Source organism: Heterocephalus glaber, unplaced genomic scaffold, assembly GCF_053883595.1.
Source record: "Heterocephalus glaber isolate CG9 unplaced genomic scaffold, H.glaber_assembly_v1.0 deba00000347, whole genome shotgun sequence".
Taxonomy (NCBI): Eukaryota; Metazoa; Chordata; class Mammalia; order Rodentia; family Bathyergidae; genus Heterocephalus; species Heterocephalus glaber.
In genome coordinates, this window is record NW_028258143.1 from 9,963,007 (window position 1) to 9,981,846 (window position 18,840).

At 36.2% G+C, this 18,840-nt stretch overlaps 1 protein-coding gene across 9 annotated transcripts in view; it reads right to left on the bottom strand.

The window, feature by feature from the left end:
- Thsd7b (thrombospondin type 1 domain containing 7B) overlaps positions 1 to 18,840 on the bottom strand; it is a 1,329,200-nt gene that overhangs the window by 523,883 nt on the left and 786,477 nt on the right. The gene's annotated exons all lie outside the window — the stretch shown is intronic.

The window sequence follows — 18,840 nt, forward strand, 5'->3', positions numbered from 1 at the left end:
AGAACAGTCAAATGCATAACTAATCTTGTAAAGAGTGACCCCATGCTAAGGAGATTTTGGAATAATACAGTTTCTAAGCAAATAGTTTCAGTTCAGGATTTATCTTAGGGGACGGCTTCTGCTATTGTCTAAATGTTTCTTATATGTCATTTCTATCCAGTGAGACAGATTAGAAATGCCTCAAAGTTGGAAAATGGTGTGAGAGGACTGGATGGTGAATCACACTATGTATTTTGCTTCCTCCCCTTTCCATGTGTGTAAGTGTCAAATCTGGTAAAGGTGACAATCAATCATAGCTGTGACCAACAGAACACTGAAAACCAAAACAACAGCAAAATCAAAAAATACTGTCATAAAAAGTTGCAACCCGTAGTGGGGAAAGGTGCTTCTAAAGGACAAGGAGGCAGCTCAAATTGCTTATGAAAGTGAGAGGGAAAAAAAGAGATTGTGAAAAAAAATAACAATGATGCTTTGTTTGCAATTAATTTTTTTAAGTTTACCAAAAGGATTTGACCTGGCTTAAAATGAAAGGCAAGGGCAAAGCAAGACTGCCAACACAAATGTTAAAGTTTGCGTGCCATGGGGAGGGGACAGTGTAAGGAGTAGAGAAGAGACAGGAGGGCAAAGCAAAAAGGGGTTACCCAGGGAAGCTGATAAAGCAGACTGTGCTGAAAATAACAATGGATGTGAGGGTGGAAGTGACTGCAACTGGGGATGTACACAGTAGTCTGAAGAACTATGAGTAAAGAAGGACTTCAGAAATGGAGAACAGTGTGTGATTCCCTCCACAGGAGTAGGAAAATATGCAAGCAATATTCATTTGTTAAGTAATTCATATGCTCATTTCAAATCATTAAACACCATATATATCAGGCATCCTTAGGTGATGTGTTAGAGAATACTATAAGTAGATAAAAGCAAAGCTGAATATCTTACAGTGGAAGTGTTTTTGGGTTCATTTAATGTAAGTTAGCATCTGCTCTCGCAAACTTAAACATTCATTCCAAAAACAAAACCTTGATAATGACAGATAAAGGAAGAGGGGCATGGCAGCTGATTAATTTACTTAGATTTATAACGCATGCCAGACACTGGTATAATCATTTTAAAACCATTAATTCATTTAAACTGTATAATTTCTCTCTGAGTTAAATATTATTGTTTTCTCTACTTCTGAAATGAAGAAAATTGAAGTGCAAAAAATGGCAGTTTACTTGTCCACATTTTCAGCTAGTGAATGGTGGAGCTGGGATTTGCATTCAGGCAGTCTGGCTCCAGAATCTGTGCTTGTGCTCTTAACTGCTACACTATGTGTTTTCGGCATTGGTTAGTTAATCCACGTTGCTTCAGTGCCAACCATGTGAAGGACAAGTCTTTGAGTAGCCCAGTTTTCTGTGCTCTCTTGCTTGTAGTTCTTGAGAATAACTAGAATATGCTGACATGCAACATTCTGAGATAAAAGGGAGCTGAAAGGAAGAGGTGAGACTCTCTCGGTCCTGCTAGAAAAAGATGCCCTTCAACACTTTAGCACAGCATATCTTGTATCACCCAACATATAAAACCCAGGGTGGCCACTTTTTAGTTTCCCTGTCTGTGATGCAAGTGGGGTATCCACAGTTGGGAATACATCCATATGGATGACTTTCTGGAATGTGGGTGACTAGCTCACAATGAATCTTAACCTGCTATTGTTCCTTGCTGTCTACTTATAAGTAATAAATCTGATTCATATAACATGTTGCATATGAATGAGTTCTATCTCATCAGACCCATACAGGTGGTAAACAGGTTACACTTACCTGCTTCACATCATGTTTAAGCACTGTGCTAGTTGTTGAAGCCACAATAGTGGGTAAAGCAGACAATAGCTGTGGACCCTATATCCAGGTATGAGGTAATACTAATCAGACATGAGTCCATTAGCCTCACCAAGATGGAAAAGCTATCCTGCTGCCCCTTATTCACTTTTGTTGCCTCTCTCCTTTCAACACTAGACAAAGTCCAATGATGAACCATAAGAAGATTCCCCAAACATCTCAGATCCATGACTTACCAGGCAATTACTGCCATAATCCCTGCACTTGAGCTCAGACCCTACAAGTACAGCCAGTCAATCTATAAGAGAACAAAGCCCAGACACACAGTAGACTCATATGAAACCTCATTTGGAGCTCCCAGAATGTGTGTGCAGGAAAACTTCCAGGCCGTAGTGTGCCTGGAAAGAGATTGGAGGTACATATTCTAAAAGCTGCATTTGTCAAAGACATTGTATCAGCACAGTTATTATGCTTACTTGGCTTATTTCTGTGGATTGTCATGAATTATTGGGAGCCATGGGGTTAAGTCTTTCAAGTTTCCCTTTGATAAATACTTAGCTGTGAATTAGTACACTGTTGGACATTAGAGCTAATAGTATTCATAAGATTTGAAAGTAGGGAGGGACACCACATGTGGGAAAGAATAGGGAGGTGTTCCCCAGTGACTACTAAGTGACATATTAGAGGCTCAGGAAGTGAGGAGGCCGTTTGTTAAAGTAGTCATGTCTCTTCAGCACCTGCTGCTTTGATGGACAATGGATCTTAATCCATTTCAATGAATTTTTCTAGTCCCAAGTGACATGTCTAAGATGCTTCATTTAGGCACTGAATCAATGTGCTTGGGTCAACCTATCTTTATCACGGACCCACCAACCTCACTTCAGTCTACATTTGCTCTAGAAATAAATCATGCGTCAATCACAAAGCAATTACCAGCTTCAGAACACTTAGGGACTCATTTTCCTGAGAAGAATGAACACAGGCTATTTCTATACTATTGACTGTTAGCACTGGAATGGAGCTTTAGAGCTATTAGTTTCACTTATCAATTTTACTGAAAAGCTAAGCTGCAAAGACTTCAGATGGTTCCTCCAAGTTGACTCTGCAAGGTCAAAACAGAGCAAGCCATTTCTTGGTTTTCCTGCCATAAAATAAAGGTATCAGACAGGACAAAAGAGGTCATTTGTACCAAATATATTCTGTTTATGAATCACAGTGGGCATAATTGGAGGTAGCTTGTTATATGACAGAGCCAAATTACCTAAGAATTGTTCAGGCCCTATTTACACTTTTAGGTTTTCACACCACAGAAACATCAATTTTAATCATTTAAACAAAATCCAAGTCCTTTCCCTTCTTTATTTCTAGTACAAAACTCTAGTCTTTCCCAAGTCTGTAGACCAAGGAGACAGACCAAAAAATTTCACTACTTTGGGTAACGGCTATTTTATATTTTGATAAAACTATCTCAGTGGGTAAATCGTACAGGGGTACTCCTTGGACCACCTGATTTAGGAAGATTATAGTTTCCTCTTTATTGAGCCTTTATTTCTTTGTGGAAAAATTCCAGCCATAATATTGGTAGTGAGAATGGCTGATTTTCTGTATTCTTACATTCTTTTCTCTGACACTACTACCTTTCTATGATTTTATTCTTATTAATTTTCTAATGCAATGAATTTCTGCTCTGATCAGTGCAGCTCTTCAATGCAGATCTGGATTTGCCTACCTTTCTGCAGCTAATTTTCTGACTGTGTCATCTTTAAGACTTCTGCCGTTCCTAGCTACTTCCAGAACCTATACGTCAATAAGATGGAAAACACAGAAGAAATGGACAGATTGCTAGATATGTATGAATTACCAAAGTTGAATGAAGAAGACCTAAAAATTCTAAATAACCCAATAACAATCAATGAAATTGAAAATGTAATTAAAAACTTACCAACTAAGAAAAGTCCGGGCCCTGGGGGCTTCACTGCTGAATTCTACAAGACATTTAGACAGGAACTACTTCCAATACTGTTTAAACTCTTCAATGAAAGTGAAAAGGAAGCAATACTCCCAAATTCATTCCTGGAAGCAAGCATCACCTTCATCCCCAAAGCAGAGAAAGACCCAAAAAAAAAAAAAAAGAACTATAGGCCAATCTCACTAATGAACATAGATGCAAAAATCCTTAATAAGATACTGGCAAATGGAATGCAGAAGATCATCAAGAAGATCATACACCCTGACCAAGTGGGATTCATCCCAGGCATGCAGGGATGGTTCAACATATGCAAATCAATCAATGTAACACACTGTATCCATAGAGCCAAGGACAAAAAACATATGATTGTCTCCTTAGAAGCAGAAAAAGCATTTGACAAAATCCAACACAAATTTATGATAAAAATGCTACAAAACATTGAAATGGACGGTCTCTACATCAATCTGATAAAAGCCATCTATGAAAAACCAACAGCCAATATGATACTATAAGGTCAAAACTGAAATCCTTCACACTAAAATCAGGAACAAGACAAGGATGTCCACTATCACCAGTCTTGTTCAATACAGTTTTGGAAACATTAGCCATGGCAATTAGAGGAAAGAAACAAATAAAAGAAATGAAGACAGAAAATGAAGAAGTCACATTGGCATTATTTGCAGATGACATGATACTCTATATAGAAGACCCCAAGAATGCCACCAAAAGTCTTTGAGACTTAATAACCAAATTCAATACAGTAGCTGGATACAAGGCCAACACACAAAAATGAATAGCTTTCCACTACACGAACAATAGACTCACTGAGATGGAAATGGAGCAAACAATTCCTTTCACAATAGCATCCAAAAAACTGAAATACCAGGGAATCAACTGAATGAAAGAAATCAAAGACCTCTTCTTTGAAAACTATACCACTACAAAAAGAGAGATTGAAGATGATATCAGAAAATGGAAAGTCATCCCCGCTCCTGGGTAGGAAGGATTAATATAGTGAAAATGGCCATACTCCCAAAACTGCTATATAGATTCAATGCAGTCCCAATTGATATCCCAGGAGCATGCTTCACACACCTTGAGAAAACAATCCAATAATTCATTTGGAACAAGAAGAGACCCAGAATAGCAAAAGCAATTCTAGGTAACAGAGACATGGCAGGGTGTATTACAACCCCCAATTTGAAACTATACTGCAAAGCTACTGTGATAAAAACAGCAGGGTACTGGCAAAGAAACAGACGTGAGGACCAGTGGAACAGTTTAGAAGATGCAGAAACAACTTCAGACACACTCAGCCACTTCATCTTCGATAAAGGAGCCAAACACCCTCACTGGAGGAAAGATAGCCTCTTTAATAAATGATGCTGGAAAAATTGGGTTTCAACTGGCCAAAGATTAAAACTAGACCTATATCTCTCACCATGCACTAAAGTGAAATGGAAATGGATTAAGGATCTAAATATTAAAATAGAAATGCTGAATGTCCTGGAACTGAGGTTAGATAGAACTCTTGAAGACATTGGTGTAGGAAACGATTTTATGAACAAAATGTCAGTTGCCCATGAACTAGCACAAACAATCAACAAGTGGGATCTCTTCTTCTTAAAAAGCTTCCGCACAGCAAGAGAAACCACCAACAGTGTGAAAAGACAACCTACAATGTGGAAAAAAAATCTTCAGCTGCTCTTCCTCAGATAAAGTTCTACTATTTCGAATATATAAAGAATTTAAAATATAGACCTCCCAAATTTAAATACCCAGTCTGAAAATGGGCATCTGAAATGAACAGGCATTTCTCCAACAAAGAAGTAGAAATAGCAAATAAACATATGAAAAAATGTTCAATATCAGTGGTCATTCAAGAGATGCAAATGAAAACAAAGCTGAGATTCCACCTCCCTCCAGAAAGAATGGCTGCTATCATGAAATCAACCAATAACAAATCCTGGTGGGGCTGTGAGGAAAGAGGAACCCTGCTCCACTGCTAGTGGGAGTGTAGACTGGTGCAACCACTGTGGAAATCAGTATGGAGATACCTGAAAGAACTAGGACTAGAAGTCCCATTTGACCCAGCTATTCCCCTGCTGGTTATTTTCTCCAAAGAATTAAAACAATCATACCACAGTGATATATGTGTACCTATGTTCACAGTAGCACAATTTGTAACAGGTAAAACATGGAAGTAGCCCAAATGCCCATCAACTGGAAACTGGATAAAGAAAATGTAGTTTTTTAAAATAAAATAGAGTACTACTCAGCCATAAAAAAATGAGAAATTAGAAGCATTTATAGTTAAATGGATGCACATTGAGGTGACACTCTTAAGTGAAATACATAGGACACATGTGTAAATACTGAATGGTTTCTCTAGTGTGAGAAACTGAAAGTGTAAATAAGGACGAAAAGGTATAATAGATAATGTGAAATCGGAAGAAAAGGGGCAAAGGGGAAGGGGAAGTGGGAGGGGTAGGGGAAAGGAAAGAAGGGAATGGAATTAATATGAGAAAATGAAAAATGGAAACAAAGACTTTGTAAATAGGGAGGGATGGAAGGGTTGAAGGAAAGGCAGGGGAAGGGGGAAAAATAAGAACCAAGAGAGATTTTGTAAAGGTGCAAATTTCCAATGATGAATGTCATTATATTGTATACCTAAAATGTACTAATAAAATAATATTTTAAAAAAATAGACTTCTGCCATTCCTGCACTGTCCAGCTGCTCAACTAGATAATCAATTATCCAAGGGCTTATATGGTATTTAGGATTTATAGACAGCAATGTCAGTTCCATTAGACTTCTCACAGCCACAAAGCATTAAAGTACCGAATAACCTAAACTTAGATTATTCACATCACTACGTAACAGCATCTTTTTAAATGCTAAGGAATATATTATAATATTATATGACTGCTCATATGCAGTAGCAATTAATATTTTTGATATTTTGGTGCCTAACTTGAAATTTTTCATTTGCACCATGAATGATTAAATTGACCTGTGTTATAAGATATATTGAAGTCTGCTACTAACGACTATAAGTTTGCCTTAAAAAATGAATGACTCGAACAGAATATTAATAAACAAGAGGAAAATATGCTGTGAAGGTGGTGTTAAAAATATATACTGTTCTTAACTTTAGAAATGAACAAAATTCATGATTTTCCTTGAGAAGCAGGGTGATTTCAGACAAGCATACAAATTCAAACGAAATGAATTGTAGTTAAGAAGAAAACTATTCCTTGATCTTTGATCATTAGTATGTGACTTCCACTCTAAAGAAAAATAAGTTCCTTCACATTTTATTATTTGAAATTAAATCAAGCTTCAATTCAATCTAATTTGAATTAATATAGAAACAAGTTAATTTTCCAAAGATTTATTATCAGTATACAATTCCCTACCTTTACTGATAGGCAGTACGTAACATAAAAACATTTTGTGCTTTCTAACTCCTTAAAAAAATTTTAAATAAAATTGGACAATAATACTACTCACTTGTAATTAATACACATGTATCCCTCTTTATAAATAATTTGCTTAAAGTAAAAAGAATAGTTACAGGAGTCAATGGTACTTTTGTACTTTTTAATATATCTACTACTGAATGGAAAATCAAGTCAGTACTTCAAAATTCAGAAAATGATATAATTCTGCCATGGTATAATGGAACTCACATTCCCTTCAGGAGAGAAATATCTTCAAGACAGTAGTTGAATTAAGTCACAAGATACTGATTTTTTTTTCCCCCTAGAAATTTAAAGGAGGTAGAGATGAAAAGAAAATAAAGGTGATACCACTCCTTGGGACCCCCAAAACCTGAATTAGTTTGCCTGCTTTCCACATTTGGGGGACTCAAGTACTCTCACAAATAAAACCTTCTAACTTCAATTGATTTTACATAAGATATTAGATTTGCTGAAAAACATCAACCTCCCCAAAGAAGTTAGACAAAGACATTATATTCATTTCAATTTTCCAAATCAAATTGCAGGCACTGTAAGCCCCAAAGGAAACTCTGCCTGAAACACTCAGGATACCCTCATTCCATGAGCTCTCCAAGAGACAGCCATAAGAGAAACAGCAATTGCTCAAATTTAATTCAAAACTAATGAAAGAGCCTACTTATGTAAAAATGCTGCTTTCTAAATGATTTTCGAGAAACAATATTGCTTCTGACATATTCATTTAGGGAGTACACTGACTTGGCAGAAACTCAATCCACCTACTGCTAAAATAAATAGGCCTTTTCCACAGACTGAAGGAGTCAAATGGTTGAAGGGGAAAGATAAATTATATTACAATTTTAACCATAAAGCTATTTTCCTTCAAGAAGTTTCATGCATTATTTCAATTGCATTTTGCCACTGAGATTTGCAAAATAATCTATTATTCTTTTAACTTAGTGGATGGAATAAAAGCAAATCTGTCTTCTACCACTTATAGTCAGCTTAAAGAATAAAATCACATCTCATCCTATTATACATAATAAAGCTTAATTTTAGTCATATTGTGACTCTCTTCGCAAAGTACCATGCAAAACAATTTGGAAAAAGGATGTGTATATGTACAGAGAATTTAATATGTAAAAAAATTCCTTCAATTAGAAATAATTATATAAAATTAGGACACATGTCAAAAAGTTTCCAAATTTCATTCATTCCATATAACCATTAGAAAATTCCTACCAAGTAGAAAATTTCTTTTCATTACCAAAAGAGCTTTATTAACTAGTATAGTTTGGAAAAGAACCAGGTGGTAGAGGCCTGGTCCCTGGGGTCGTGGGGCCTTTAAATAGAAAATTTCTTAATGATACAGAGTAATAACACTAGGCAAAGATGGGAAAACAATGTTCCAAACAAATATAAAGGCTAAATAAACTAAAGTGCATATACAATTTTACAAAGCAATCAGTATCAACAGTCAACAATTACATAATCAAGGAAGAAATATAGTAGCAATAAGTCCTATATTTGTCTATTTCTATTTTCATATATTCTTCATTCTGGTCCTTTTAGAGAAGTTTTTCTCATTCTTTCCTAGACCGTTAGCTAAGGGCTAAACAAAGATATGGGAAGGAAAAGTAGAATAAGAGTTGACCTAAATGATATCTTTAACACTTTTAAAAAGTTGAAAAATACCATGATTGATGACAGCAAAGGAAAAGGAGATAATTGAAATTGGGAAGTAGGGAGGCAAAGACAAAAAGTAGAAAGACAAAGAGGCAGGTGAAAGAACAGAATTATCTTCAGAGATGTCAATGGTAAAAATGCGCAATGTCAGAGAGTAAAGCTTTTATAATAGTTTTAGCCCAATTGTCCTCCTAATACTCAGCAGTTTACAAGTTGGATTTCATTATCCACAGAAACAATAACAAGTGTTAAACAAGAACAAGTCTGCCTAGAAATGACCAAAATGACTATTTAACTGATTAATGTTATTAATAATAGCTAATACACAATGGCAACCCACTCAGTGCTAGGGAATGTGGTAAGTGCTTCAATCCAATTTCTTAATCATCACAATCACTCAGAGTTAAGTAAAATTATAACTCTCATTTTAAATGAAATAACTGAAAGTAAATTATTTATTTAAATGACAAGAGTAATAAATGACAAACTCAGGGCCGGGACTCTTAAATGCCCATATCCTTTAAAACTACGTGATACTATGATTTTCTAACTGCATATCAATTGATAGAAAAAATCTGGTGGGATAGCAATGATTACGAAAAAAGTGAATGCTATGTCCACTTCCAAACAAGTAAGGTAAAACAGAAAAAAAACATGTTTAAAAATATCAACAGTAAAGGCCAAACAAAATACCATTAAGGGAAGGGGAAGAATTAAGTGGTTAAGTTTGCAGTGATTCTGAAAGGCACTGATGATTATTTCTAAAGCTTTAACAGAGAATGGATGAGGTTTTATTTTTAATGATTATTTTCATTTTCAATTTCAGTTGTAGGGCCATTCTTAAGGATGTGTGAAGAATGAGTTATAAGCTGTTCCCCTCCTGCCTGAATTTGGCTCAATGTGCAAAGAATGACCAAATAAACACTTCAGATAGCTCTGAAGCTGGACAGGCAGAAGAACCTGGGTGTGAAGCTCATCTTCTGCCAGGGATGAGTCATCACTAGCACAAATTCCTATTCTTTGCAGACTAAGCAAGAACAGTGACACATCCCTAAGGGCAATGGACAGAAAATGGAAGGAAGAGGAATGTCTGAAAAAGCAAATCAGAAAACATGGTTGAGATAAGAAAGTCTGAGAAAAGGAAAAAGCAAAGAAAGATCTTGTTAAAGAGGTCATGAGGCAGAGCTTTCCCCAGATTTCAGTACAGGTCACAAGATGCCTTGTCAGCTCACTGAAAGAGAACAAAGCAAGAGACTCCACTACTGCTGTTGGTTAGAACATCAGTATCTCAATCTGTGAATATTTGAATGGGAATGTTTACCAATAATAACAAGAAGGGGAAATCCATATACTTGAAAATAATAGTTTCTCAATGCTTAAAGCTCTATGGGATAAAAAGGAGGGGAGGAAGCATATGAAATGATTTTAGAAGTTCAGAAAAGAACTATGGTATGTGTCTCTAAATATGCACACCATCCTATTTTTAAAGGACAGGAAAATAAAGGCCTCACTGTACCTGATGTTCTTGTTAGCATATGCTACTCTAAATTTGCAAATCATTTTAGACTGAACAAGTTAATTCAACTTCAAAGGAAGGCTCATGGGATTCAGCAGTAGGAACAGGAACAAGACCTTGCTTAACACTTTTTAAATTGAATGAGGAACTACATAATAAGTTATCAAAACAGTCTGTAATTGTTCCAATAATTACAAGCCAAAATTGTTGATTGCAAAGCACTATGAAAGTCCCTTCCTCCCATGCCCATTCATTTATTACAAGTCCAACTTTGTATAGTTCCCAAACACCTCAAATCTAACAATTTAAACTAATAGATTCTAATTCATCTAAAGCAATGGAACCTAACAGAGACCCAGATCAGAGCACTGGGTGAGAATTAGGAATGAGGTAGCAGAAAGTATAAAATGGACCCATGATTCATGAAAACTTTTATGATTAGCAGGTCAGAGATTCAATCCTCTGACTAATTTACACAGTATAATTTTATAAAACAAACGTGAAAAATTTTAACTAAGAAACCCATGAAATAGAGAATCTGATACTGTCTATGTGAACTGGGCAAATCTCTTTGCATCTTAGCTTCAAAAAAATAAATGGGTTAGATTATACAGTGTTTTTCACATTTGTTTCATTATTTCTTCCCTAAGGAATCTTTGAAAATATTATTTCTCTAATTATACATTTCTCCTTTATGAGATATTTATACTACAAACATATTGTATGCCTGTATATGTAATATATGTTTATGATTTAAATATAAAAATATGAGATTTTATTTTAGTGTTAACTTGCCAGAAGCAATTTTTGTTCTCTTGGGGGCAACTGCCCACAGAGAATACATGGACTGGCAGACCCTGGACACTTGTTCCACCGAGCAATTTCCAAGCACAATCTGATTCAGTTAGTAAAACAACTCTATGAGGAAGTCTGTACTATTACTATGTCGAGTTTCCCATAAGAAAACTAAAGTTTAAAAATTCAAAGTTTTTAATTTCTTTCTTTATGGCTGAGTAGTACTCCATTTTATAAAAAAAAAACACATCTTCTTAATCCAGGTTCCAGTTGTTGGGCACTTGGGCGTTTCAAAGATTTAGCTATTACAAACTGTGCTGCTATAAACATGGGTTAAAAAAAAAAATCTAAGTTTCTGCAATTTGTAATTGGCAGAGGCAAAACTTGAACCCAAACCATGTAGTGTCAGTTTTCTTTCTTTATTACCATGTTACACTCCTTGTGTCTTTAGGCTGAAATCTATCCTTTCAGTTTGACTCCTGTACTTCTCAGTACTTGTCTTTTGTTGGAAGTTAGAACCTATGTGCCCATATTTTCACATCATTGAGCTGGAGATAATATATTAACCAATAAAATATGCTATTTTCCATAGAATTCTGATGGATGTGGAGATCACAGATAATAAACAACTGCTATGCTATAGAATATTATGAATTTTCTCTTTCACTTAAGTAGCAGTCATGTTATAAAAGCTGTTTTGAATAGTTGCTTATTGTACTTATTTTCATATCAACAAATATCAGCAAAATAAATTTTTAAAAAAGGAGGTAATGATTTGTATTTTAAAATATAACTATTTCTCTGAGAATCCTAATTTTGGAAAAAATATAGAAATAATGAAATAATAATTTTAAAACACACTTATGTGATTTTATATTAAAAGCAGCATGGATATATTTATAGGTTCTTAGATGTAAATATGCATTATTTCTGAAAGTGATATTACCTCTTTTCTTGGAGTAGGAATTTCTTTTTCTAAAATTAATTTTATTGGTACATTTTAGGTAAACAATATAATGACATTCATCATTGGAGATTTGTACCTTTACATAATATATCTTGGTTCTTACTTTTTCACCATTCCCCTGCTCGCCCTTCAACGCCTCCACCCCTCCCTGTCTATAAACACTTTATTTCTTTTTTTCATTTTCTCATATTAATTCCATTCCCTTCTTTCCTCTCCCCTACCTCCCACTTCCCCTTGCCCTTTGTACCTTACTTCCTATTTCAGTTTGTAATAGCTAAAACATGGAAACAGCCCACTTGCCCATCAACTAGAAACTGAACAAAGAAATGTGGGGATTTTATAAAATGGAGTACTATTTAGCCATAAAGACTGAGAAATTAGGGACATTTATGGCTGAATGGATGCACATTGAGGCCATACTCTTAAGCGGAATAAATAGGACACACATGTGTAAATACCGAATAGTTTCTCTGGTGTGAGAAACTGGAAGTATAAATAAGGATATTACCTATTTATAAAAGGACAGACAGAGGGAACTTTTTAAAATAATACAGGTTTTTACAAAATAAAAAGAGATGCAGCTACACTATTTTATTAACTTTTTAAAAAATGAAACTGCCTCCAACATATATTATTTTGTTCAAACCAAGGAAGCTGAAATACAAGGCATGTTTATTTTGGCTAACGTTTGGGGTGAGGACAATCTGAATGAATAGCACTTGTGCCTTTTCAGATAACATTCAGACCTTTGCCAGTTTAAGATTTTTACAGTAAAGAATTCAATTTAGCAAGAAAGTCAGGAAGCCTTCAGGGACTCCCTAGGGAAGATACAGAAAGTGATGAAGCATCTCATCTGACAACTACCAATGTTAACTTTCCAGAAACATCTTGCCCCCAACAGAATCCAAACATGTGGACTCCTATTACAACCCATTCCTACTTTCTGACATATTAACCCTAAACCAAGCACAGGACCATATATTGCAGGCTGTTGCACAGTAGCCAACTGTGGCTTCCTTACTTTACATTACTTAACTTACTTAACTAACTATATAGGAGGCACCTTTCATCTATAATTATTTTCTGTATCTGTAATAATAAAGCACCTTCTTAATGTTTCTCTGAGCTGAGACTTGCACGCTCTAAGGAAGCTTTATGTCTAGTCACAGCCAGATGTTTAATAAAGTGGTAGCCTCCCTGGACTGCCCTTTCCCCTCAGAGAGGTGCTTCCCCTAGAATCTTGGAATTAAAGAGATCTCTATGTTATCTGATAAAATATCTTTTGTATGTGTGTGATACTATGGATTGATCCCAGAGCCTTTTCACTGAGATACAGTCCCAGCCCTTTCAGCCCTTTTTATCTTACATTTTGAGACAGGTCTTGCTAAGATGCTAAATTATCCAGGCTTGGCTTGAACTTGTAATCCTCCAGTATCAGCATCCCAGAGTGCTGGGATTACAGGTGTCTGCCACCACACCACAATAGCCTATTCTTACAAATCAAAACCCAGAGTGGTCAAAGGATTTGTGCAAGATCAATAGTGTAAGAATTAACCTAAATAGAATTCCTTATCTAGATATTTGTTTCACTCACTTACTCTTAAAACTATTAAAAATTAAAATGAAAGTCCTTGATTTATTGTATTATACACCAAATCCTCCTAAATTTCATATCCACTTTGTGTGTATTTTATCCTGCTGTGAATGGTACTTTTCTCCATGAACTAGCATTTATTCTCCCTTCCAAGTAGGTGGCAAAATCCCTGTTTTTAGGGCTGAATCATTTACTTCTTCCAGAGAATCGATATTAACATATTTTTAGCTAGTCAAATGCCTATGACCAAGAAAAAAAGACACTTTTTACTATGCAAATTGAAACAAACATTCTACCCATGATGAAAGGTTGTGTACACTATGGAGATATTTACACAACAGCATGTAAATGATTAGATTCCCCTGTAACACAGAGTCCAGAGCGCGGGCCCCCTCTGCATTTTGCTTACCCTGTACAAGTCAGCCTCTTCTAATTATGAGAAGCAGGTAGTCAGAGCTCAACAAATAAGGAAGTTATTGTGGTTATTTGAATTCAGTTCAAACCTAGATACCAAATTTAAAAGAAGAAAAGTTTGATAGCAAAGATCTGATGGATGAGAGTATGAAGATGCCTTAAAATTCTGATATCCAGGATACCCTGTGTGGCTGTACAGGTTCAGCCTGCAAAAGTTCACCTTGCCAAAGAGGCACATGGGGGGTGAACTCTAGCCCACTCTTTTCTTCTCAAGATCCGCCCTCTTCTTTGTGCACATAAAGATATCTCTTTCTGATATTTCCAGCCAAGGGGGAGGCTTTCTCTAGTTCACTTGATGACTCAATTTATTCTATCTATGGCCTTCCCATTCATGGTCTTTAAGAATAAGTACTTGTAGAATCAGGCTGGTTTAAAAGTTCATTCTGGAAAGAAGAAGGGATTCCCATAGCCATAAATTCCTGAGAGTTGTTTTGATGTCAATCCAAAATTCTGAGAGAGAGAGAAGTCTGAAAAAAAAAAAATCAGGTAACGCAAAAAAAAAAAAAAAAACCTCACACCAACAGAAACACAGTAGATGAACAAATTAAACAATAACAGCATCCTAAAAATAAGATAATAGGACAAAATGAATAGTGGAACTAAGAGTCAGGTGAATAGAAACTGCATTAAAAATCTAAATGTTATACATATTTATTAATGGTACTCATGTCCAAAAATTTAAATAAAACAGTATGAAAGTGTTCACATCAGGGCACTTAACTTTTGTGACCTCTTAGAAAAAAGCAGTGTAATTTTAAACACGAAAGAATATACATTTTTAAAGAAAATTTTCTGGATGCAAAAATTACCTCCTAATGCAAACCATTGTCAAATAAGATATTCTAGCTCTGCTGTATAGAATACAAGAGGTGAGATACAAAATCCCCCCTTTCCACCTCCTGCCTCCTGCTTCCTCAAAGCAATGAAATTACTATTAATGATGAGCTCTTTTTCTAGGCACTTTACAAAGTACAAAGGAAGAGGCTGAAAGAGCCTACATCTTGGTGAGCTTATAATTTGAAAGAATTAGATTTGTACATGAAAAGTAGTATTATAAATCTGGTATATAATCAGGGCTCCATGTGTATAGTACCAATTGCACATGAGGTAGGTTTTCATAAAAGAAAAGGATCAAAGACATAGTGAGTAATTCTAAAAATGTCTGGGACAACTTGGGCATAATCGTGAAACTGGTTGTTGATGGTTTCTCTCTTTTTTTCTGGTGGTTCATTTTTTAAGGCTCCAGGTATACAGGACACTCTTGCTGTCAATTATACATACCTTGTTAGAATGCAAAGTTTGTGTCCTGCACTCCCAAAACTGCAAGGATGGTTTCAATATTGGGATATCTGTTAATGCAACTTACTGCATGAATAGATTCATGGAGGAAACTAAAAATTTTATTTTAGTGTATACTGCCCTTTAGATAGAGAATATCCCCCCACATTCTCACGTGTTAGGAGACAGGGCTTCTGGAGAGTGGTTAAATCATGGGGGTGCTATACTTATTGGTTGATTCATCCACTGGTAAGTTCAGGGACTGAGTACTCTATTTGGAGGTGGGGCCTGGTCAAAAGAGGCAAGTCACTGGGGGTGTGACCTGGAAAATTTTATCTTACTCCCAGGCTTCCCCTTTCACTTCTGCTTCCTGGTTGTCATGTGAGCAGCTTTCTCTGCCAGGCCCTTCCACCATGCTATTTTTCTCTTGGAGGCAGCTGAGCATGAACTGACACTACCAAAACTGTGAGCCAGAATAAACATCTTCTCCCTTTAGTTGTGGCTATCAGAATTTGGATCCTGATGACTAAGACAGATTTTGGTACCAGACAAGTGGGGACATTACTGTACCTGATCATGAAGTTTAGAAGGCTTCAGAAGTGGTTCACTGAGGAGTTTGGAAAGGTTCGGAAATGCTGGCTAAAGAATCCCTACAGTGCTGTAAGGAAAGCTTGATAGGAGATTCTGGTCAGAACACAGAAGACATAAATGCTGATAGAAATGCACCCAGTAAAGGCCAGGCTCAAGAGTTTTCAGTTGGAAAAAAGGACTCCATTAGCAATTGAACTCGAGATCATGTATGTTATACTCTAGCAGAAAATTTGTCTATATAGTCCTCACGTCCTGAGACTTTGTGGGAGACTGAGATTAAGGGCAGTGGACTAATTAATTCAGCAAAGGAAATTTCAAGGCAGTTCAGCTTTCCAGCTCTGATATGGTTATGTCTGGTAGCTTTCAGCTAGGTTTATAGTAAGAACCAGGAGCAAAAAGCCCATTTAAAAAGTTTCCAGATTTTCCAGAAAGAAAGTACCTGTAAAGTAGGAGCAAAAGAGAGCAAGGTAAAAAGATTAGCATTAAAAAGAAGCCACTTACTTTTCATCAGGACAATAGGAAAAGGGCCTTGAAAGTGTCTCAGGGATTGGTAAAACCTTGTTCTTCCTAAGCTCAAGGGTACAAACATGAAAAACTTTGCTTTGAAAAGACTGTCCCAGGGCACCTTGGTCCAGAAAGGCCACCTGGGGAATTGTTTCCCCGGGATTCAGTTCATAGTACTCAGATAGTACCTTCTGCAGGCTTGCTCCAAAGGGGCCTAGCTGCTGCTCAAGCTGGTGGCAGACCTTAGCATTATCTCTGTGGTGCTGATTTTACAAGTATCCAGAATGCAAGAGCTGAGGGTTCAGGGAGGCTTCCACTCAGCTTCAAATGATAGTTTAGGAGAGCTTAGTATGCTCCTGACAACACAGTGTGTGAAGCTGTAAGAGTGAAACTGAAAGTGCAGGGAGATCCTAGGAAATAGGAGAAGCCAAGAATATAGAATATCTGAGGAAAATCTCAGAGAGTGAGCAGAGATGACCAAGGCATCCCATAAAGATTAAAACTAGTAATGCCATAAGGATAGGGCTGCACAATCCTCTGGTTTTCACATCTTGTCAAAACTTGCCCTAAGTACTAGATACGGAGCTACAGAATTTACTGTTTTTCCCTGACAAGTTTTGGTCTTACTTTGGTCCCATTCCTTTCAGTCACCATATTTCTCCCTTGTAGAATGAAAAAGTTCACTCACAGCCATTATATGTTGGCAGTATCTAATTTTCTTTTTTACTTTTACACAGGCTCACAGCTGAACATTTGCCTTAGTCTCAGAGGAGACTTTGGAATGGACTTTAAGCACTGCTAAAATTGTTAAAACTCTCGTGACTCTTAGAGATGGACTAAATGCATTTTGCATAGAGATGCATATTACTCTTTTGGAGGCCAGGGGTTCAAAGTTGTAGTTTTGGTCTTTCTGGAATGTCCCCCAAAAACACGCACTCATAGGCAATACATTTGGAGAGTAGGTAGATCATGGAGACACTGTAGTCATCAGTAGATTCATCAGCAGCTGAATGTGCTGGTCAATGATGGGGCCTGTTGGAAGAGGAAGGTCACTGGGGGTGTGACCTGGAAGAGTATATCTCACTCCCCAGCTACCTTATTTTATTCTCTGCTTCAGGCTACCAAGATAGGACCAGCTTTCTTATACCAGCCCCTTCCACCATGCTGTTTTTCCTTTGGAGTCAGCCAAGCACGGGCTGAGACTACTGAAATTGTGAGCTAAAATAAAATTCTCCTTTCTTCAGTTGTGGATGTCAGGCATTGTGTGCCAGAGGCAAGAAAGTGAATAAGATAATGTGTGTATGCATGCATGTTAATTCTACAACCATTAATAACCAACCACTCAAAACAAATGTGGAAGCAACCACCACTAATGAGTACTTAATGAGGACCATCTAACATAAATCATAAGAAAATCATTTAGAAATACTAAACATGTAAATCAGAAACAAGGTAGACATACCAGTTAACATGGTATTGTCTAAAACTTCATTAAATTTCTTACCCAGTAAAATAACATAGTCAAAAGTTATAAATATTAAGTGAGAAGAGAATATACTACTCACCTATATACAGTATACAATATACAATACAATATACAATTATTGTCTAGAGAAGTCAAGAACATTAAATGAAAACTGTAGAAATTTATAAGATGATATGATAGATTAGGTTTTAGGTATGGTCTAATTTCTCTGAATCTTCCAACTATAAAATTTAATTGCCACTGTGATGGTACTGAGACCATCATTTTAAGAGATGTTTATCACATAGGTACTGACACCTATATTGTGCAGAGGGCAGGGAAGTCATTAAGTTTCTCCTTCTCTTGCTCTGTTTACCATGTTATATCATAGTAAGAAGTACATGTTGATATTGGACTTTCCAGCTTTCAGAACTATGAGTCAGGGCTGGGGATTTAGCTCAGTGGTTTCGGTGCCTGCTGCATAAGTGCAAGGACCCAAGTTCGATCTCCGGTACCAAAAAAAAAAAAACAACTATGAGTCAAATAAATTGTACAAACTTGTAAATTACCCAGTTTGTAGTATTTTGTTATAGCAGCATGACATGTGCTAAAACACTTTCCTTTTATCTGCTTTTTAAAATTATTATCTGTTATATTTTATATTAATTCTTTCTAGGGCTAAAGAATATTATTGAAATATAATTTATCAAAGCATGAAATGC